This window comes from Podarcis vaucheri (genome assembly GCF_965113315.1).
Source record: "Podarcis vaucheri genome assembly, chromosome: 6".
Classification (NCBI taxonomy): Eukaryota; Metazoa; Chordata; class Lepidosauria; order Squamata; family Lacertidae; genus Podarcis; species Podarcis vaucheri.
Genome location: NC_138764.1, coordinates 16,433,518 through 16,456,773, shown reverse-complemented (window position 1 = coordinate 16,456,773; position 23,256 = coordinate 16,433,518). Strand labels below are relative to the sequence as shown.

Genomic DNA, 23,256 nt, shown 5'->3' with positions numbered 1-23,256 from the left:
TATGGACCTTAAGGTCCTCTGTGGGGCGTACCAGGAGAGGTGGTACCGTAGGTATGAGAGTCCTAGGCCTCTCCTATTACAGGCTGGACTTTTTGCATTGTCCTCTAACCTCACTGCTTTCAATGTTCTGCCCCCACAACCCTGTATAGCTATTTCTACCAACTTGGGGCAACACATGTATCTCATGAAGCAGACTGTTCTCCACCCAGCTGCAGGGGAAGCCTCTCGGGCACCTGGGGTGACGCGAACCGCCCATGGCGCCCATAGGGACAGCCCATCCCTATGGGCACTGCGTGCCCCATCCCATCCGCTGTCCGCCTGCTGCCTCCCCCCCCCAGCTGTAGGGCAGCTGAGGCCCCACGGCACACCCCATCTCTATGGGAGTCACATTTCCCGTTCCTATGGGCATCCCTATTGGCCCAGCAGCGATCTGCCCGGGGGGGTGTCAACCCCCCCCCCTCAGGAATGACACCCGAGGCGGCCCGCCCCCTCCACACACCCCTTTCTCCGCCACTGTCTCCACCAAAGCTGACGTCATTAAAAAATGGTTGGACTTCAACCAGAAGTCTAACCATTAGTTAGACTTCAACCACGCTCCTCTGGAACGTGTCCAGAGGAGGGCAACCAAAATGCTCAAAAGCCTGGAAACGATGCCTTCTGAGGAACGGCTAAGGGAGCTGGGCATGTTTAGCCTGGAGAAGAGGAGGTTAAGGGGTGATATGATAGCCATGTTCAAATATATAAAAGGATGTCACATAGAGGAGGGAGAAATGTTGTTTTCTGCTGCTCCAGAGAAGCGGAAACGGAGCAATGGATCCAAACTACAAGAAAGAAGATTCCACCTAAACATTAGGAAGAACTTCCTGACAGTAAGAGCTGTTCGACAGTGGAATTTGCTGCCAAGGAGTGTGGTGGAGTCTCCTACTTTGGAGGTCTTTAAGCAGAGGCTTGACAACCATATGTCAGGAGTGCTCTGATGGTGTTTCCTGCTTGGCAGGGGGTTGGACTCGATGGCCCTTGTGGTCTCTTCCAACTCTATGATTCTATGTACTGCAGAACTTTTTGCTCTCTGCTTTTTGCATGTTCCCTGACTGCAGCCAAGCTGGTGCCAAACGTATTGCTCTGCTTTCCTTTGGACCACATCAGCCAGGCCAAGAGTCTTGTCATCTGGGCAGCCCAGGATCTCCATACATATTGGCAAAACCTATTGATGTTTTGCAACTTTCTGACTAGTTGCAGGACCTTAGGCAGACCTAGCAGAGTATACGCCGAATCCACGGAAGCAATTGACAACTTGGCTGCAGACAGGATAGATGAAGCAGGAACCAGGAACTTGTAGTTAGGTGTTTATTATATACAGTGGACTATTTACAGGAACAGAACATGGATATTTAGCTTACTCTCCTATACACGACTCACAACTCCTACACTGACACAGAACTCTGAACACTGAACTCCAAACACTGAACTAACACATTCCAGTTAGTAGGCCATTAATTATCACTCCCTTGAGAGAGCTTGACCAATCAGGGAGCTGTCTCCATGCCTCTGTTATCACCAGGCAGACTAACTCCTTCACATGACCTTCTGGCTGGCTGCCAAACCTTAATTGACTCTGTGTGAGTAGCTGCATGTACACAGTTTCCCAACAATACATACTGCCCAGGCTTGTGCCCCAGGGAGGTCACTTCAATGCTGATAGCCCAATGGTTTGACATCACCCTTGGAGGTGCACTCCATTGTCTTTTGAGATAGATGGATGCCAACAACTCAACTCAACAGGCCAGTAATGCAGCCTAAGATTTGGCTGATTTTTCACGTCATTGTGTCAGCTTGAACCTTCTGTGGGCATGCAAAGGGCCGGGAGGCCAGCTGGCTAGCCCCGGCTGAGCCATCTCCTTCCAGCAGCCCTGTGCAAAGACCATCACCTCTGCTCCGACATAAATCAGCGACCTGGGCTTACTCAGCCAGGGCACACTATCAGCAGATCAAACTGCACACACAGAATAGGCGTGAGGCTTGTGGAAGGATACTACAACTACAGATTTATTAATCATAAATCAGGACAAATAAACATGTCGTCTCTCTGTCATGTTGTCTCAGAGAGAACAGCTAAAGCAAAAGCTAAACACAACAGAAGTTCCCAGCATACAGTGCTGGAATGTAAACAGACATGTGACACGTAACAATCCCATGTCTGTTCCTTAAGGTGGAACGGAATTCTCAACACCTTCCTCTCCACTCTGTTCCTTTTCCCTCTGTCCATTCTCTCTCCCATGGCTAATTTCTCACCCATGACTGCATTGTAGATTTGCCCATAGAAGTCATGAGGAATGCACTGAAAGTCAGATTTTATACTCTGAGCAACATCATTGCTATTTTCTCGGATACTCATGCTTTGTGTACTGTAGTCTGACATAAGGAACCAGGAACATTTATGACAGGGGAGAATGCCTAGAGAGGACAAGAATTAAGACACGAAAAGGTAGTGGTAAATATATATATGTGATGCTTATTTAAGCAAGTGCCTTTGCTTCCCCACCTCCCATAGTTAATTTCTTATTCTGTTGAGATTCAGGTGGTGCTGTGGTCTAAACCACAGAGCCTAGGGCTTGCCGATCGGAAGGTCGGCTGTTCGAATCCCCGCGACGGGGTGAGCTCCTGTTGCTCGGTCCCAGCTCCTGCCAACATAGCAGTTCAAAAGCACGCCAAAACGTGCAAGTAGATAAATAGGTACCACTCTGGCGGGAAGGTAAACTGTGTTTCTGTGCGCTGCTCTGGTTTTGCCAGAAGCAGCTTAGTCATGCTGGCCACATGACCCGGAAGCTGTCTGCGGATAAACGCCAGTGTGGCGATCACACAGGGTCTCCTGATATTTCACTGTCTATTGATCCCTGTGCCACCACTTTATTTCTCGCTGCCACCACCCAGGCCCTACCTGGTACAATACTAAGTCTAGTCAGGGTTAAATTGGAACATAAACTTCTGTTTATTTATTGCAGTTTAGCAAGCATGCGGTTTCATAAACGGTATTGGTCAATTACAATCATGGAATGCCTATCCAGACCTATAACTTCCACTACCTGCTCTCACTCACTAAACCACCTCTCAGATATTTACTTGTCTTCCTAGTTCCTAACTGTTCCTGACTTATTTCACTATACTAACTCAACCTACCCACAGCCTCTATCCCAATTCACTCCCACTCCAACCAACCACCCAACACCCAACGAACTCTTCCCTTTGCCCCTCCCAGAGCTGGTTTTATAGTCCCTCTGACTCCACCCCTCTGGGTTCTGATTGGGTAACTTGTTTAACTATTTCACCTCCAGCCCTCTCATATGTTAACGTCACAGCCGGCTCCCTCGGCCTGTAAAGCGAGATGAGTGCCGCAATCCCAGAGTCATTTGCAACTGGACCTAACGGTCAGGGGTCCTTTACTTTACCTTTGAAAGAAAAAAAAGGCTCTCTGATACAGAAACCAGCTGATCTCAGTGGGAAAGCAGAATCCCATTGCTCATTCATTCTTCTGTTTGCCAGTCAACTGAGAGCAGGTATCAAAGCACGTCGTTGTGGGTTATCAGTCTCAAATAGCATTTCCTGGCTCGTAGCTATACTGTACATCTTGCCCTAACACCTGGGAATTTTGATGCATGCAACATGTGAAATAGTCTTATATAAACGTAACTGGTTCTTTCTTGTTCAGTACTGTGTACTCAGACTGGCTGTGACTTTCCTTCCCAGTCTTATCATGGAAGATCCTTTAACTGGAAAATATGGGTTCAACCCAAGGCTTTTGACTTGGAAAGTTTCCTAACCAATGCAAATACAGTGGTACCTCTGGTTAAGAACTTAATGCGTTCCAGAGGTCCGTTCTTAACCTGAAACTGTTCTTAACCTGAGATACCACTTTAGCTAGTGGGGCCTCCTGCTGCCGCCGCGCGATTTCTGTTCTCATCCTGAAGCAAAGTTCTTAACCCGAAGTACTATTTCTTGGTTAGCGGAGTCTGTAACCTGAAGCGTCTGTAACCTGAGGTACCATTGTACTAGCTTCAGAGGAAGAATTTTCTTCAGGACCAAAGCAGAGGAGGAAGGGGTTAAATTTATTCTCCATGCCTGTTCTCATCCTGCTATCAGCCACCCAGCCCAGATTCTGCCACTGATGAAATTTGCAGTTTTAAAAAACGAAACAAGAAAGAACACCTGCATGTTAAATGCAAAAATGCAGATTTGGTGTCATGTCTAGTTTGGTATTGAATCACACTCTGTAAGTCTCAGGTTGTCTTTTGCTGAATTGAGTTTTCAAATTCTTCCTAAGAGGAAGACAGCAGAGGGATGAAGATAAATTTAAAAAACACAGGGAATGCTTGCCTTGGAAGAGTTGCCCAAATTCTCCAGCTGTTAATAAGCTTTGCTTAAAAAAAAAAATTTAAATCAACTGCAGCTTCTGGGGAAAGTATCATGTTAAAAAGGCACAGATCCCTGAACTGATCAAAGCCTTATGCGACTGAAAGAAATTACTGAGAAGCAAAATATAGTCAATTGGCCCCACATTTGCTAGCAGAGAGGTGTCTCATCTATTAGGCAAATGGGACATTTGTCCTTGGCATCCGTTTCATACCCGCAAGTCAAATCCAAGTTTCAAACTGCAGTGACATGTTCTGCAAGCTGCTAAATAAAATACGAAAATTATACAGTTCATGCAAGTGTTTAGTCTTTTAATCTAATAAAACTACCACAGTTGATTTTTCCAGACATTTTTTTTTTCACTTTCATCATCAACATTGCTGGAGTGAATGGAAGGGTTTGAAAATCGTTTGGGTGGCATTCCTTTCCTTTCCTGTTAGAATTTTTCACATGGATACTCTCTCTGGGAGGGGAATAGCTCTAAGGGAGAAAGTTTGACTAAGAAGGCAAGCAACTAGGCACATTATGTAAGCCAGCTGCTTGTTTCCCTGTACATCGGACACTGGGACATGGGTGGTGCTGTGAGTTAAACCACAGAGCCTAGGACTTGCCAATCAGAAGGTCAGCAGTTCGAATCCCCGCAACGGGGTGAGCTCCTGTTGCTCTGTCCCAGCTCCTGCCAACCTAGCAGTTTGGAAGCACATCAAGGTGCAAGTAGATAAATAGGTACCACTCTGGCAGGAAGGTAAACGGTGTTTCCGTGCGTTGCTGTGGTTTGCCTGAAGTGGCTTGGTCATGCTGGCCACATGACCCGGAAGCTGTATGCTGGCTCCCTCAGCCAATAAAGCGAGATGAGCACCGCAACCCATCTCCACGACTGGACCTAATGGTCAGTACCTTTACCTTACATCTGACACTGCCTATGCCGCTCAGCTCCACTGTAAACCCACTCAGCTAGAATAATTGGAAGAAATATATGAACTATTTGAAGAGCAACTGTAATCAACCAATTGCACTAGTAGGACTACAAGAAGTTTTGTAAGGAGAAATATATGAAATATTGCAAGGTAGAGAAAGAATAGAGATATTAGTTATGAGACTTAAAGGTAATAGTGAAAGTAAGAAATGTATATTAAGTGAATAGTTTGGAAAATTTTCAGATGTGATTGATGGAAGTCAAAAAATTGTATAAGATGTAACAGTATGTTTAACTATTGTTGAAAATGATATGTTAAAAAAAAATGAAAATTTATATTTAAAAAAAGAATAATTTCATTGAAATGGTGGCTTTCACATTCTAAGGGACTTGAATCCGACCACCACACAACGTTATCACTTCCCAAGACATGCCAACAAACCTTTGATAGATCTTCCCATTCACACACACCCCATCCCCACCCCTGCTGCCCACTGTGTCCCAGACACACATTTATTTGCGGTTTTCTTAAACTTTGATTGGATTTTATTTTATTTTGAAAATGATCATTTCAAAATTTGACTTTATCAGGTAGGGCAGAGTGTGACTTGTGAGATGGGAGGAAAAATACAGAAAATGGTTGAGAATATTGGAAGACTTCCAGCTAGGTGTAACAGAACCTTTTGACGTTGCTAAGACTGGCGTCACCATACCAGCAAAGAGGGTAATAAAGATTATCCCAGGAAAAATTATACAGGTATCCGGAAGTTGGGGAGTGATGCAGCAGTTCAAGGACTTATTTACTGATGAATCTAATTTCCAAATCAAGGGTGGGAAAACTTCATTTCTGAACTACAGGTCCCATCATCTCTGGCCATTGGCCATGCCTGCTGGGGCTGATGGGAGTTGTAGTTCAACAGCATTGAGAAGGCCAAAGGCTCCCCAAAAACAGGCTTTGCTGGAACCTCAGGTTTCCTCTGGTGATGCTATTTGTGGACCGACCCCTCTGTTGATTTGTGTAGGACGTGGGTGGCGCTGTGGGTTAAACCACAGAGCCTAGGACTTGCCGATCAGAAGGTCAGCAGTTCGAATCCCACGACGGGGTAAGCGCCCGTTGCTCGCTCCCTGCTCCTGCCAACCTAGCAGTTCAAAAGCACGTCAAAGTGCAAGTAGATAAATAGGTAGTGCTCCGGCGGGAAGGTAAACGGCGTTTCCATGCACTGCTCTGGTTCGCCAGAAGCAGCTTAGTCATGCTGGCCACATGACCCGGAAGCTCGGCCAATAAAGCGAGATGAGCGCTGCAACACCAGAGTTGGCCACGACTGGACCTAATGGTTTTGTCAGAAGCACTGACATTCACTTTTCTTGCTGTCAATTTAGGATATTTTTTCACGGATTAGGAACAGTGATCATACGCATATAATTTGCTCTGAAAAAAATCTCGAGTACGCTTTTTCACAAGATTAACTCTTTTAAAAGTTCTGTAAGAAAAAGGGAGGCGGGATGGATGCATCTTTCAAAATGGCATAAATGTTGGGGGAGCAGTGGATAGTTTGCTTTTTGTAGATACAGTGGTGCCTCGCAAGACAAAAAGAATCCGTTCTGTGATTCTCTTCGTCTAGCGGGTTTTTTGTCTTGCGAAGCAAGCCCATTGACGGATTAGAGGATTAGCGCTATTAGCGCTATTAGCGGCTTTTAGCGGCTTTTAGCGGCTTATCAGCTTATCGGATCAGCTGATAAGCGGCTTAGTGGCTTAGAAAAAGGGGGGGAAGGGGAAAAAACCGCAGGAACTCGCAAGACATTTTCGTCTTGCGAAGCAAGCCCATAGGAGATTCGTTTTGCGAAGCACCTCCAAAACGGAAAACTCTTTCGCCTAGCGAGTTTTCCGTCTTGTGAGGCATTCGTCTTGCGGGGCACCACTGTACAGATGTTGCTCTTTCCCAATTTATGGGATACAGTGGTACCTCAGGTTACAAACGCTTTGGGTTACAAACACTTCGGGTTACAAACTCCGCTAACCCAGAAGTAATTCCTTGGGTTGAGAACTTTGCCCCAGGATGAGAATGGAAATTGTGTGCCAGCAGTTCAGCAGCAGCAGGAGGCCCCATTAGCAAAAGCGTGCCTCAGGTTAAGAACAGTTTCGGGTTAAGAACGGACCTCCAGAACAAATTAAATTCGTAACCCGAACTTAACATTTCTGTATGCAGAAATGGCTAAACGTATCACAAAAATAAGAAATCAAGATAACAAACTTTTTATAAAACAATGGAAATGGTTCATGGAATATTTACAGATAAGAACATTGGCAGGATTATTGTAATAACCTGTGGTTTTATAAGTGTATATATTTAAAGTAGATGAATAAATGGTCAAATTAAGTCAACTTGGATATGAAGAAAACATTAAAAATAAATTTAAGGAACCGCAGAAAGAGGGGGAAGGAAGTTGTGCTTTGAAATGTTAAAATGATTGTAAAATATTGAAATGTATAAAACTGAAAATCATAAATAAAATATTAAAAGGACATTGCTCTTTCTCTGTAAAATCGCCTGCCCCCCCGACAGTCATTACAAAATGAATGTGCTTCCTTTGCCCCAGGAAATTTAAAAAAAAAGACTCTGTAACTACTAGAAACGGCTGGCTATAAACCTAGTTGTTCTTTGTGTGTTCCTTGATCATTATAATGCAGTTTCCCTGTTTTGCAAAATCTTGCATGCTTTATTCAGGTTGCAACAAAGTCATTTGTATCATTTAGGCTGATATCAATCTATTCAGTGTCTCTGCTTTTTCTAAACTCAACATCAACTTTTTTGATAGCCATATTGATTCGTCCTCCAGATTTTTTCGCCTCCGAGTAATGGGTTATGTCTTTAGCACTTGGATTTTTTGTTCTCCAGGCATCATAGAAATTAAAATTCTCAATTACCGTAAGTGGAAAAAGGCGAGTGGTAATCTACCTGAACTTGACATTTTGTCTCTTTGCGTTCTGTCCATTTCTATCGATGTCATCCCATTAAAATCTCCCATAATTACTATATTTTCATCCACATTATCCCATAATCTCTCTTCCAATTTTCTAAAAAAATCATCTTTTTTACTATTCAGAGCATATATTCCCACCACTATGATTTTCCCTTCTTTTGTTTGTATTTCTACTCCAAGTACTCTACCTTCATCATCTTGGAATAACATTTGAGATTTCAACACTGTATTTACATAGATGACCACTCCCCTCTTTCTTTCTGGTCCAGATGCTATATATTCCTGTCCTAGTCTCGTATTTTTTAACACCCTTACATGTGTTTTGGATATATGTGTTTCTTGTATACATATGACATCCCATTTTTTCTTCTTTAATATACATTCTAACTTAGGCTGATTTGGGCAAATGAGTTTTGGTTCACAGGCAGTGATAGAGGGACAGATGGAGAGACTAGCGAGTGCATGGAACATGCCACCATGGGCGTCTAAGGGCTGTTCACAAAGCCCCACTGTGGCATCCCATATGTTCACTACAGCTGCCTACCTCTGCTAGCCCATCACTCTGCACCAGATGATCCACATGGCTGATCCCACATCACAGGACTGAACACTGTGCCCCTGCTTCCAGAAGGATGCCCTTGATTTACTGGCTGTTTTAACGCTAGGGCAAGCTGCTGTGACAGAGATATGATAAAAGCAGCAATATGAGAGTGGAGTGGGGATGAACTGAGAAGAATCTGGCAGTCGGTCACGGTCAAAGTCCAGATGTGCAACGCTGTGCCTGAAAAGATTCACTCACAAACTACAGAAAGATCTGTTAAATTCCTTCACCCAGCGAGTTTCCTCCCATAGCTTCCTCCTTTGCGGCAATTGTTGTGGTCGTCACAATTTTCCATGAGGCAGCATCCCATTCCTATTAAAGCCGTTATAAAACGTGAAGTATAGAGCATATAAAGAATTCTGGCGAATACCGCACACATGATTTTACAATCTGCAAGATGCGCGCAAATAAATTATGACATTCTGGGAACACGGTGACCTCATAACCCAGAAGGAAATCTCTGTAGAAAAGCAAGGCTTAAGATGCAGGATGGAAGCAAAGCCGAGGGACACATAATGCTAATCAAGCTTCGGCTGAGGGGTGGGGGTGGGGGGCAACCACGTCAAGTCATAATTTCAGATCATAATGGGTGGAAATGATTAATTGCCAAGCAAAATTATCCAGCTGAGCTGCCAACTTTTTTCTGGCAGGGCTCCTGTGCTTTTAATAGCTACAAGATTGACAGTAACTTGAACAGGTCCCTATATTCAGGTTTTGGTAATATGTACATTTATTTAATCAATCAGTTAACTGATTATTTAGTTAAAAGGCTTAAAAACCTTAAGATGAGAGCCCTGTCTTGTATATAGATTTTCTATCCAGTCATCCTATGACAGGTACTACCAGATTTTGCGGCTAAACCTGACAGGTGCATGACTAAATTAATCCATGGAAACCAAAATGCTTGTTTACAAAGCTATTGTACTACCAACCTTACTATATGCTTGTGAAACATGGACCACTTATAAACGCCATCTCCAACTCCTCGAAAGATTCCATCAACGGTGTCTCCAAAAAATTTTACACATCACTTGGGAAGACAGGCAAACTAATATAAGTGTACTGGAATAAGCAAAGATCACCAGTGTTGAAGCAATGATTCTTCAACATCAACTTCGTTGGACTGGTCATGTTGTGTGGATGCCTGATGATCGTCTTCCAAAGCAACTACTCTATTCCGAACTTAAAAATGGAAAGTGTAATGCTGGTGGTCAACAAAAGAGGTTTAAAGACTGTCCCAAGGCAAATCTAAAAAATGTAGTATAAACACTGACAACTGAGAAACACTGGCCTGCGAGTGCTCCAATTGAAGAACAGCCTTTACCAAAGGAGTCATGGGCTTTGAAGACACTCAAACTCAGGACGCAAGGGAGAAACGCGCTAAGAGGAAGGCACGTTTGGCAAATCCACACCGTGATCAACTCCCGCCTGGAGTGGAAGGACGTGTGGAAGGACGTGTGGATACAGAATTGGCCTCCACAGTCACTTACGGACTCATTGGTAAAACCGTGTTTATGGAAGAAAATCTTACTCGGCTACGAGTGATCACCAAAGAAGAAGAAGAAATGCCTTTGTTCATTTCATCCTAGATCTGCTTTTGGGATGTTCCCTTATTACTTAGACCTGGGTTAACTGTAGCTGGAAATTCATTTTGACTTGTTTTTGTAGGAACCACCAAGGACTTGCATGTGTCATACAGAAAGCAGTCTTTGGGATGCCATTGCCAGCTGGATTCGCAGATAAACACAAAAACAAAATCTCATTTTAATAAAGATTCCATCTGTATGTCATTCAAATGCTCAGTTCACAAACGCAAGAATGTTTGGCTACAGATCACCTTCCTTGCCAACTCTGCAAATAGCCAGGGAGAGAGCGGCAATGCAGTAATTCACCAGCTCTGATTGGGTGTTACAGGGTAATGAAAGACATAAATACGAGCTGGAGCAAAGGGTCAGGCCACCAAAGGCAACACTCTTATTATATAAAAGAACAGAAATGAATCTTATTTGCTTAAATGAGGCAGGTTCCCAGGATAATACCAAGATCTTGTTGGAACCGTAAGCGGATTTTCATTTAGAAAGTGAGCTCTGAACCACTAATATGCTTTATGGGTCCCTTTGGCAAAATCTGTCTTGACTAGGACTCAAGAAATGAAGGCACGAGATCCAATAACAACACAACCTGAGACTGCTTATTGCATTCCAAGCTCCATTAGTCTTTCAATGCAGACAAGCAGCTCAACACATTCCACGGATGAAGAATAAAGACTCTTTCATCTCGTGCTGGTATGGTGGATCTCTTTGGTGTCTTTGAAATTAGAGCGTTCAGGGCAAAATCCTATTTGTTGATTTCCTGCCGCTTAATGGCCTTGCCATTTTCAGATAAATAGTTCTGAGACTAGATGGAGACCGTTCTGCTTCTTGGCCCTTGGCTGCCAAGGTCTCCTGTTCCCCTCTCCCACATCTGCAATCTGGAGTCAAGGACACTTGGAAATCGTTTGACTAGTCCCAAAATAGCTCTCTGAAGTTTGAAGGGTGACTGAGCTATGCAGAGATTATTAGCCTGGTGTCAATGGGTATGACCAGTGCTTTTTTTCTGGGGGGACGCAGGGGTACGCAAACCCCTAAACATTTTGTGAATCTTTGTACAGTCGTACCTTGAATCCCAAACGCCCTGGAACTCGGACGTTTTGGCTCCCGAACGCCGCAAACCAGGAAGTGATTGTTCTGGTTTGCAAACGTTCTTTTGGAACCTGAACGTCCGACGGGGCTTCCACAGCCTCTGATTGGCTGCAGGAGCTTCCTGCAGCCAATCAGAAGCTGCGATTTGGTTTCCGAACGTTTTGGAAGTCAAACGGATTTCCAGAACGGATTCCGTTTGACTTCCAAGGTACGACTGTACTTTTGTCATAGAATCATAGAATCATAGAATCATAGAGTTGGAAGAGACCACAAGGGCCATCGAGTCCAACCCCCTGCCAAGCAGGAAACACCATCAGAGCACTCCTGACATATGGTTGTCAAGCCTCTGCTTAAAGACCTCCAAAGTAGGAGACTCCACCACACTCCTTGGCAGCAAATTCCACTGTCGAACAGCTCTTACTGTCAGGAAGTTCTTCCTAATGTTTAGGTGGAATCTTCTTTCTTGTACTTTGGATCCATTGCTCCGTGTCCGCTTCTCTGGAGCACCAGAAAACAACCTTTCTCCCTCCTCTATGTGACATCCTTTTATATATTTGAACATGGCTATCATATCACCCCTTAACCTCCTCTTGTCAATTTGCTATATTTATTTTCCCCGATCTGAACTATAAAATTGTGGTTTTCTTGAGTCAAAATGAGAGTACCCCTAAACATTTTTTAAAGGAAAAAAAGCACTGGATATGACTACGCCTAAGGCTGCAATCTTAGACACATTTCAGTACACTAACTCAGACATAATAAGCCCCACAGAACTGGACGGGCTTCCTTCTGAACAAAATCAATTGACTTTATCAGCTGGCACTTGGAAGGGAGGGAAACTTCTAGCATAATTGTGTCATGAGCTGGACCAGGGTTCAAATCCCCACTTGACCCTGAAGCTCATTGGGTGACCTTGGGCTAGTCCCTCGCTCTCATCTTAACCTACCCCACAGGGTGGTTGTGGGGATTAAGAGGGGAGGGGGTAGGACCATGTAAACCACCTTGAGCTCCATGGAGAAAAATGAGGGGAAATAAATGCAATCAATCAATCAATCACATTGAGGAGAAGCGAAAGTCACATGGCGGTTGGTAAAGGGATGATTCAGAGACCTCAATATTGATCGAATACTGAGTGAATTTGGAAAGTGTAAATTCCAGAAAGAAAGAAAGAAAAACACAGAGAAATGATATACGTAGATATGAAAATTAATCATGTCAGCTAGTGGCGAAAGCCAAGCCAAACCTGAACATGAAGCCCTCCAAAGATATGAAAGCCGTTTTTTCTCTCAGAGGCAGGAATTAATGACAGTCCAAGGTCAAGACCACAACTAATCCTGGATGATTTGAGTCAGATATAAAGGTTGCCCCCTGCCACTGCCACTGCCAACACACCAGATACTGGTTGGTCCAGTGGCTGTAGACTGAGCAGATCAATTGGCAAGTGAGGCTATCAGAATATACCACAACCATTGGTTTATTGATGTGTGTGCCAGCAAGTAAGTTCCCCAAAACCATGTGCACACTAATTTTGGGAAAGGTGGGGCTGGGGCTGCCATGTGGAGTGCATCAGCTCATTCCCACAGAGCCATGGCATTGTTTGGGTTCCCATCAACACATATGCTCCCACTTACTCAAGTGTCAAAAATGGCGCTGAAAAGGGGCGGGGCAGAATGGGGCAGGGGCGGAACAGGCAAATCCCCGCTTACGCACATCCTTTACTGGAAGTCCAGGGTAAGTGGTTTCCACAGGGGAGCCGCAAAAAGAATGTGGTCGTTTGAGGGAGCTGTGGACTCGGAAAAGTTGGAAACCACTGGGAGTGAGCACAGCAACTGCTGTGTCCAAGTAACATGGCACATTATTGTGGCGCGGCAAACATTCATTACTCCAGCATTGCAATCTAAGAGGTTCTGTACAGATGAGTAAGACTGGAGTGAAACTTAACATCTTTTTTAAGTCAATGTAATTCCTTGGGAGTAAGCAAACAGAGGCTTTGCAAAGCACTTTCTCTGGAATGTTACCCCAGAGATGGAAACTTTAACCCATCATGAACAACAAATGGATTTCACATTTAGCTAATACACTCACATCTCACATCTCTTAACCTTTTGGTATGACGAATATTTGGAACGTATTGTTCCTGGGTTCCTGCCAGAAATCTAATGACCATCTTGAGATTCTAAATCTCAAGGATGAGTAATATACGTTTCCAAAGACTGCTGTTTAAAACATAATTCCCTGTAGAAAAATAGATGGAGTAATTATTATTTGTATTAATTTAATTTAATTTGAATGTTTCATTTATTTCATAGATTTATATGCCCCCTTCAGTATGACTATTTCCAGAATGGCTCGTAATATTAGTACTGTTGAGATTGGTCTGTGCTTTATCTATGCAATTCCACAAACAACTGAGGAATAATTTCAGAGTAAAAAGTGGGGGCATCATCCAGTCAAAGCAGCGCACATTATGAGTCCCATTAATTTCCATAGCAGAAGTTGGCATGCACACATCTCTTCCTCTGGAATTTGTGGCACTTCACAGTTGGATAGTGCCCTCTATGATATAACTGCATCTTGCCACCTTGCAGAATGGCCAAACATCACCACAGATAGTGAGGATTAAGAAACTGGCATTGAATTTATATCTGCTTTTCATCTACCATTTCCACACAAGGGCTTCCAGCTCTTGCACTCTACATACAGATCTCCCTCCCGGTCTGAGTGATCCATACCATTAAAAAATAAACAAACCAACCTTTGGTGACCAATTCATTAGAAAAAGCAACCGTCTTCTAATCTGTTCCCTGGATATCTTTCCATTGAATCACATATATACTGCAGAATTGTGTGGGGTTTTTATGCCTGTGTATAGCTATGGTTTTCCCAGTAGTGATGTATGGAAGTGAGAGCTGGACCATAAAGAAGGCTGATTGCCGAAGAATTGATGCTTTTGAATTATGGTGCTGGAGGAGACTCTTGAGAGTCCCATGGACTGCAAGAAAATCAAACCTATCCATTCTGAAGAAAATCAGCCCTGAGTGCTCACTGGAAGGACAGACCCTGAAGCTGAGACTCCAATACTTTGGCCACCTCATGAGAAGAGAAGACTCCCTGGAAAAGACCCTGATGTTGGGAAAGATGGAGGGCACAAGGAGAAGGGGACGACAGAGGATGAGATGGTTGGACAGTGTTCTCGAAGCTACCAGCATGAGTTTAACCAAACAGTGGGAGGCAGTGGAAGGCAGGAGTGCCTGGCGTGCTCTGGTCCATGGGGTCATGAAGAGTCGGACACGACTAAAAGACTAAACAACAACAACATTGCCTTTTCTGTGGAAGAATAAAAGCATTAGCCCTGATAAGAGTGCTGGTAGCTTGAGAACTGAAAAATAAATGAGGGGAGATGACGAAACTCATCGCTCCTTATTGAAACAGTTTCTCCTAGCTTACCATACAATTCAGAGGGAATGAGGGGAGATACAAGCGCATGAAAAGATTTTTCAGTGTGCTGGAGTCAGGGAGCACACGTTTATTCTCAAAGGAAAAATGAAAAGAAAACGGGGTCCATAAGAATTCTGATGGGAACCACCAATTGCAGGGGTTGGAGTTGAGAGATGCAATATTATTGCAGAAAGGAGACCTGGAAGAATAAGGACAGAATGAAGAGATCACTTTGACACTATCTGCAAGTCCACACAATACATTTAAAACATATTCAATATACATTTAAAATGCATTACATCCCCCAAAGCATCCTGGGAACTGTAATTTCCCCCTCACAGAACTACCGTTTCCAGCAGCCTTAGCAAACTGCAGTTGCCACCACCATTCCGGCAAAGTTGTGTGCTTTAAATGTGCATCATGAATCATCTGGGTCTGCTCCTGGGTGGGTCAAGGGACGAGACAAGCCGAACCTGGTGCCTCTGGGGCAAAGCTGGCCCAATAAATTTTGGCACCAGGGCAAACCACCAAATGGCGCCCCTCTCTGCCAGGGAAGAAGAGGTGAGTGAAGATCTACATTGGGAATGAGGGGGAAATAAAGATCTACCGTACATCAGCAACAAGGATGTGGAGGAAAGCAGTGACTCCTATTCTCCAGGAGGCCACTGAAGAGGTGGCGTTGAGGGGGGAGCTACAGCAGATCCAGCCTCCAAGGAGCGAGCCTCAGCTCTCAGTGGGCAATGCATTCATTGGAGGGCGGATCTGCTGCTCATGTGGATCCTGCCGCCCAAGGCAGTTGCCTCACCTCGCCTCATGGGTGGGCCGGCCCTGCCTCAGGGGGAACATGAGGGACACTGCAGAGGCAGGAGAGAGAGAGAAGCAAAATATTTCCAGCCCAAGCAGAACATAGCCTGCACCCTCACATTTCCGACTCCTTGTTTACTCCTTTCCCTGGATTACCCTGAGGAGGAGACTGAAAACCCGAAACTTCTATTCACACATCCCAAGGCCTGGCAGCCCCAGCCCCCTACTCTGTGCCCATTGGCATGTAGCCCATCCTTTTGCACCAAAAGATCGGCACTACTGGAAGTAGTGGCAGCAGCAGGGAGAACAGAACTGGATGGTATTTGGGGTGTATCTTGTTGGTATCAGGAAAGTTCCCTTCTCTGATGTACAAGCACAATAAAACTATAAATCTGTGATGAAAATTTCAAGCTTCTGCTTTCCTCTCAGATTCATGAGTGTCCTGGGTGTCCTTGTTTTCTCAACTAGCTGGGAACGTCCAACAAACTTATCCTCACACTCTCGTATTCCCCTGGTCAAGAATACAGAGGTCCAGATTCTGGCTGAAACAATAACCGATATTCTCACTTGAAACTTGTTGCAATCCCAATTCTCTCTCTCAATTCTCTTCCTTCTCTCATTGTTTTTAGCTATGGGTTTCAAAGTCATAAAACGAAATTACTCTTGTCTACATATTCCTGTCTCCTGCCAACCTAGCAGTTCAAAAGCACGCAGTCCAAGTAGATAAATAGGTACCACTCCAGCGGGAAGGTAAACGGCATTTCCGTGCGTTGCTCTGGTTCGCCAGAAGTGGCTTAGTCATGCTGGCCACATGACCCAGAAGCTGTATGCCGGCTCCCTCAGCCAATAAAGCGAGATGAGCGCCACAACCCCAGAGTTGTCCGTGACTCGACCTAATGGTCAGGGGTCCCTTTACCTTTATCTTACATATTCCTGTAGCACATTTCTAAACTTAGGAAAAATAACGTATGGACCTGTTGAATTGCCAAGTGTCGTGGTTAACCTAGAACAAGAAGACTGAACTTTTTTGCCCTAAGTTCTTGTACCACACTGGCCCCAGATCAAGATGATTCTGGGCCTAGAAATTAAAAGAAAGGGTTTCCAGTTATTGCCTAAAATTAAAAGTACTGTTTTGAAAGGAAAGCTATTAGAGGATGAAGAGGGAAAGGACTTATTGTGTAACAGCTCACTCACACACTGGAAAACAGTACAAATATAGATGCTTTTGCATAATAATTTATGCCCTCCCAATCTAGATCTCCCTACGTTTACGTCAGGAAAACTCCTTACTGGTGTATCTCATTTTCCTCCCTTCTCTACTGGGACAGCTCAGAAAGACTATTTGGGCAGGACAACTTAAAGCAAAACAACACACCTTGTGAAATTCTAAGAAAGTTTTTGAAACATGTCTCCGCCTACTACATGGGTAGGCAAACTAAGGCCTGGGGGCCAGATGCAGCCCAATTGCCTTCTCAATCCGTCCCACAGACGGTCCAGGAATCAGCATGTTTTTACACGAGTAGAACGTGTCCTTTTATTTAAAATGCATCTCTGGGTTATTTGTGGGGCCTGCCTGGTGTTTTGACATGAGTAGAATGTGCCATTTTATTTAAAATGCATCTCTGGGTTATTTGTGGGGCATAGGAATTCGTTCATTTTTTTTTTCAAAATATAGTCCGGCCCCCCACAAGGTTTGAGGGACGGTGGACAGGCCCCCTGCTGAAAAAGTTTGCTGACCCCTGGCCTAATGCAACTGTCTCTAATGTGGTTTTGCCCTTGTTCTCTGTTATCATACTGTATCTTGTTATTACATAAATAGTGTTTGATATTGGCTTTTTAAATAAATTAGTTGATAACCTAGGAGGGGTGCCTTGAGTAAAATATTGGGGGCAGATAAGCCCTCACCTGCATAACTGATCACATGAGAATGTGATTAATTGATGGGCAATGTGTACACCTTTTGAATGGCAATGCCTATCAGCTTTGGCAAGGCCTGGCCCTCTCAAATATTTTATGGGGAGGGGCGAATGGACCTCAGCCCCTAGAAGTTGGCTCCTATGTAACCTAGAGTTATCAAAATACTGGGGATATGAAGCATTCCTCGGAGGAATAGCACTGTGACAAAGCAAAATGTGATCTGCTGCAGTTGCTGTTGTTGTTGTCCTAAACTTTTATGGTCATTTTACAGCTGTGTTGCAGAAACAAAACAAATAAGTGTGGATATATTCTTTACCCTTGTGATACTATCAATTCCCGCACAATAATGGCAGATGTGTCTATAAATAGGAAATGTTGTGGGGGATGGGGATCTAAGACATGTAGAGCTTTTTAGTTTTTTTAAAAAACAGATGGCAATGGGATAAACATGTACAAAATGCCACATGGAGTGGCAATGGTTTCTGGCTCTGCTGGCTTTTAAGGGAGCTATTAGATCAGTCTATCATTGGTTACTGGACATGACCGTCAATAACAATATTATTATTATTATTATTATTATTATTATTATTATTATTATTATTATTTATTATTATTATTATTATTATTATTATTATTATTATTATTATTATTATTATTATTTATACCCCACCCATCTGGCTGGGCTACCCCAGCCACTCTGGGCGGCTTCCAACAAAATATTAAAATACTGTAATACATCAAACATTAAAAGCTTCCCTAAACAGGGCGGCCTTCAGATGTCTTCTAAAAGTCTGGTAGTTGTTGTTCTCTTTGACATCTGGTGGGAGGGTGTTTCACAGGGTGGGTACCACTATCGAGAAGGCCCTCTGCTTGGTTCCCTGTAACTTCTCTTCTTGCAGTGAGGGAATCGGCAGAAGGCCCTCGGAGGTGGACCTCAGTGTCCGGGCTGAACGATGGGGGTGGATACGCTCCTTCAGGTATACTGGGCCGAGGCCGTTTAGGGCTTTAAAGGTCAGCACCAACACTTTGAATTGTGCCCAGAAACGTACTGGGAGCCAATGTAGGTCTTTCAAGACCGGTGTTATGTGGTCTTGGCGGCCGCTCCCAGTCACAAGTCTAGCTGTCGCATTCTGGATTAGTTGTAGTTTCCGGGTCACCTTCAAAGGTAGCCCCACGTAGAGCGCATTGCAGTAGTCCAAGTCAAGCAGAGCCTCAACGTTCAGAGTCAATATAGCACTTAATGCCCGGTGCTGAGTGCAAACAACAGCCTGGCTTCATGCTCTCCTTACAGACTTCCTGCAAGCATCCAGCTGACTAGATCAGGGGTCAGCAAGGTTTACCTCTCCTGGGCCGGTTCACTCCAGCAGAGATCCCTCTATGGGCCAGATCATGTGTGCACCTGCGATTTCCGGCATCTGCGCAGACACGATTTCCAGCACCCTGGAAACGAGTCTCGGCACCGCGCTGTGCCAGTTTAGCACAGTGCGCTGGGACTCGCCATGCGGGCAGCTTGATTCAGGGGTGGCTCGTGGGCCAGTTAAACGACCCCCGTGGACAGCTTGTGGCCCATGGGCCTTATGTCGCTTACCACTGGACTAGATGGACCTTCAGTCTAACCTGGTCCTGCTGCACTTACCGTCTGTAATAGCCAGATGTTGCTTATACTCTGCCTGTGAAAAATGTATCATTTTCAATAGTTTGTGACATAGATCAGGACAGAAAGAGAGATGTTTCAAATGCCTTAGGGCCAGTTTAAGACAGCCCTTTTAATGGGTTTGTAAAACACAGCTCATTAAATGTTTGCTGGGGGAATGAAAACAGGAAAGATTTTTCCACCCCGAAAAGAATGTCGAAGAAAAGGCCCTTTTCAGTGAACTTGGCAGGCAACTTGGAGACATTTATCTTCCCTGCCGAATGCTTTCTGTCACTCAGCCTGTAACTAACAATATGCTGACAACTGCACCACAGACTTACTCTGTATTTTATTTGGCATGGAGGGATTATTCCTTAGCACCAAGTACTTGCAACTGGCATTGGTTAAATGAGAAATTACAGCCTTTCAAAAGCTCTGCGTATTATTGGCAGCAAATTTGCCTTTGACTTCAAAAAATGGTATTATGTACCTTCACACACTCATAAGCTATAATGTGTTTGGCATCAGGCAGTTAATTTAGGACGGAAAATTGAATGTCTCATGGTTAGTCTCTCCTCCAGAGAGATTTTAATTTGTTACATGTTATACAACTAGGGTTCCCTTTCATCTTTCAAACCAAAGGAGCTCTTAAGCACTCTAAATGAAACAAATAATGGGATAAGTTCATTAGTTACACATGCTGTACATTTGTCATTCCCACGTTGATTTATGTGAGAATAACATGTACAGCCTGCGAAATAAGTGGCCTTATACTAATATGCGCTCAACATTTATACAGCAGTTAAGAATGCTCAGAGTGCTTCAGATATATTATCTCAGCAGCTCGCGGATCCACAACAACCCTTTGAGGTTGTACGTCATATTGCATATAGTCATATACTGCAGAGGCTGAGGTGGAAAGACGTTGGCTTACCTAAAGCCACCTGGTGAATTCATGACTGGGGTGAGTTTTTGAGCTGCGAACACCTTGGTACAAAAGCTCAGTCTCTTAGTCACTAGCCACACAGGTATTTGATAACAGGATGGTCGTGTGAGGGTAACGAGTTCAAGAGTTGTTGCAAGTCCACGAACCAATTGCTGAGATGGGTTTCAGTCATCTGGGAAGCTCTGCAATTTAAATTTGAAAGGAACCAGTGGCAAGAGTCTCACAGCAGACCATGACCTTAGTGAAACCTGGCCTCAAAGAAACTGCAACACCATGTCCCGTTTCTGAAGGCCAAGTTCAAGCAGCAGAATAATTTGTCTCTGCTCATTTCCATGGGAGACTTGGATCTACACAAGTGCCTGTTGGATGTCAGTGTGATGTCTTTTGGCTTGCTACCACAAATGGAGGTTGCGGAACTCCCCAAGATTTTTATTAGGGAGGCATAAGGCAGGAAAGGGACACAATGACTAAAGCATAGAGAATTGTTGTTGAATTAATCCAAGAGAACGATACAAAATGTACTGCGATATCTCCTGCTTGATCAGCAGATACTTGACTGGGTAACACAAAAGTCTTACTGGGTAGGTTTCCAGCAACAACAACAACTTTGCAACTCAATAGCTTGCCTTCCCTTACACCAACCTTTCTATTTCCAGAACTTCCTACGCTCCAACCAGGAACTTGGGATACAATTTTATTTTTTTAATCAGATACTATACATTTTACTCCATCTATCTTTCTGTCTGTGTAGATTAATCCTTTTCTCCTTTCGATTTGTCTTCTTTTTTGTTGTTATGCTTTCTCTATCTCCTTCAGTCTCCAGAAGATTAACCTAGTATCACCAGCACAACTCAAATTAAGTAAATTGTGGGTCAAAGCCCACCACTTGCAAGCCAACATCTTACACCTACAAACAAAACATCACCTGAACCACAACTCAAAAGCATGCATCATTTTTTTAGTGTAATGTGCACATCAATGCAAGATTTCAGTTACATGCCTTTTCTGCTACGATAAAAAACAGTCACTATTTGTACTAAGTGAAGACTTGTGAGAAGGCAGAAATAGTATAAAATCTGAGCTAAAATAGGGATCCCTCTGGCTTGGTGTGAACTTGGCTTTCACCATGTTAACAGACCTTGCAGCTTGAGTGAATTAGATCAGAATAATCACTTACAATTTATAGAGTTCAAAGGCTTTATTCATGCAGGAAATATTTACAGGGTGAATAGTAATGAAAGCAACAGCAGACATCTTGTCTCAACAAGCTGGAAGAGAACAATAAACAAAATGGCTCAGCTTCTAGGAGTGGAGTTAACTTAGACAGAGGCTTACAAACAAGTGTTGGCTCGATTGCTACACAAGGATTGCCCTCTGGTGGTTTAAAGTTACACATGCATTTACTAGAAGCTTCAGAGAAGGAAATATATTTGCTTTTCTCCAACACTCCAAACTTCACAGTTGAAATGTCAGATGTGCATACCAGTGAATCAAATGCTAACTCAGCCAACAAACTTGCATTAGTGAAGACTAATAGCTGAACCTGCATTCTCATTCTTTGTTGTTGATGTTGTGTGTTTTTAAATGTCATATGTATGAGAACAACTTATTTGCTTGTCTTGATGGTGCTGATTATGACAATAATAAACGGAAACTTTCTTTTTTAGGAGGAGATTTTGTAATGGCAACAGGGTTGCCAGCCAATCAGCACCATGCAAAACTCTTTCTTTCTTTCTTTCTTTCTTTCTTTCTTTCTTTCCTCAACCCTGGAGAGGAAACATTGGAGTAAAAGCAACGATAATTCTTCCAAAACACCCTGCTGCTGGGAATATATTGTGTCTGTTTTCAGCCTTGTTTTCTAATAGACTTTGAAGGCTGGGGTGACTACCTCCAAGCTAAATGAAATGGTCATGCTCAGAGTATTTGGAGATGATTGTGTATCAAAGGGCAGGAGAGAAGAAAAAGTGGAAGGGCTGAGTATTGTGTTTGCTTCAGATCCTAGAAACCTGTGGAGACAGGCAAGAAGGGAAGAGCCAAGTTCCCTCTCTCTTCCAGCACTTTTTACTATAAAAGGTTTTATTGAAGAGTCCAGAAACAGCTCACCATGGAGATTCTGCTTCCTGTATTTCCATGGGGTACCCGTACAACTGTTGAACATCTGTAGATGTACTTGTGACTGGCTTGAGATTGCCATTTCTCACTATCCATGACAGACAGAAATAGCAAAGCTACTTAAGGCCTGGAGGGTGTGAATCTGTTTAATTGGAAAACAAAACCCTGACATTCCTTGCCAAGAAGGCCAAAAATAGCTTTGAAAAAGCAGCAAGATGGAGTGAAATCAATGGAATGCTTGAATGGGGGAAGACTATAAATATGTCCTCTTCTCTGTCTTTCTCTCTTTCCTGTGTGTGTGAGAGAAAACTTTATGATTTTCCTCCTCTGCTGGAGTTTGCCCTGAGATGTAGAGAAAGCAGCTCATAGCCAAACTGGAGCAACTAGTTTCATTGGACAGCTCCTTTCTGTTTTACCTCCTTCCTTGGTGGGATACTGAAATCTCCACAGGGTTCCTTCACTAAGCAGTAAAGATCATTGTGCGACATTCCATCCCCAACCCCACACACTTAGGACCTAAGTACACATTACATGATGGTGTGATTTCTAATCACACTGAGGATTTTTTAAAAACACCAAGTTTTTTAGGAGGGGTACATTATCCTAAGCAATGCATCACATGGAACATGGAGATTCACAGCTTCACTCCCAAGTTGAAATACTGGTGAAAATCTCCCAGTGCCCCCCCCCATGGCAATTAGCGCGTACACACACACACAGAGAGAGAGAGAGAGAGAGAGAGAGAGTATTTAAAACCTACGACATGGTTTCAAATCATGTTAACTACAGCAGAAAACCCTTTTTCTGGCAGTAGGAAGT

General features: G+C 43.7%; 1 protein-coding gene across 4 annotated transcripts in view; it reads right to left on the bottom strand.

Annotated features, from left to right (window-relative positions):
• PRRX1 (paired related homeobox 1) overlaps positions 1-23,256 on the bottom strand; it is an 83,778-nt gene that overhangs the window by 23,653 nt on the left and 36,869 nt on the right. The gene's annotated exons all lie outside the window — the stretch shown is intronic.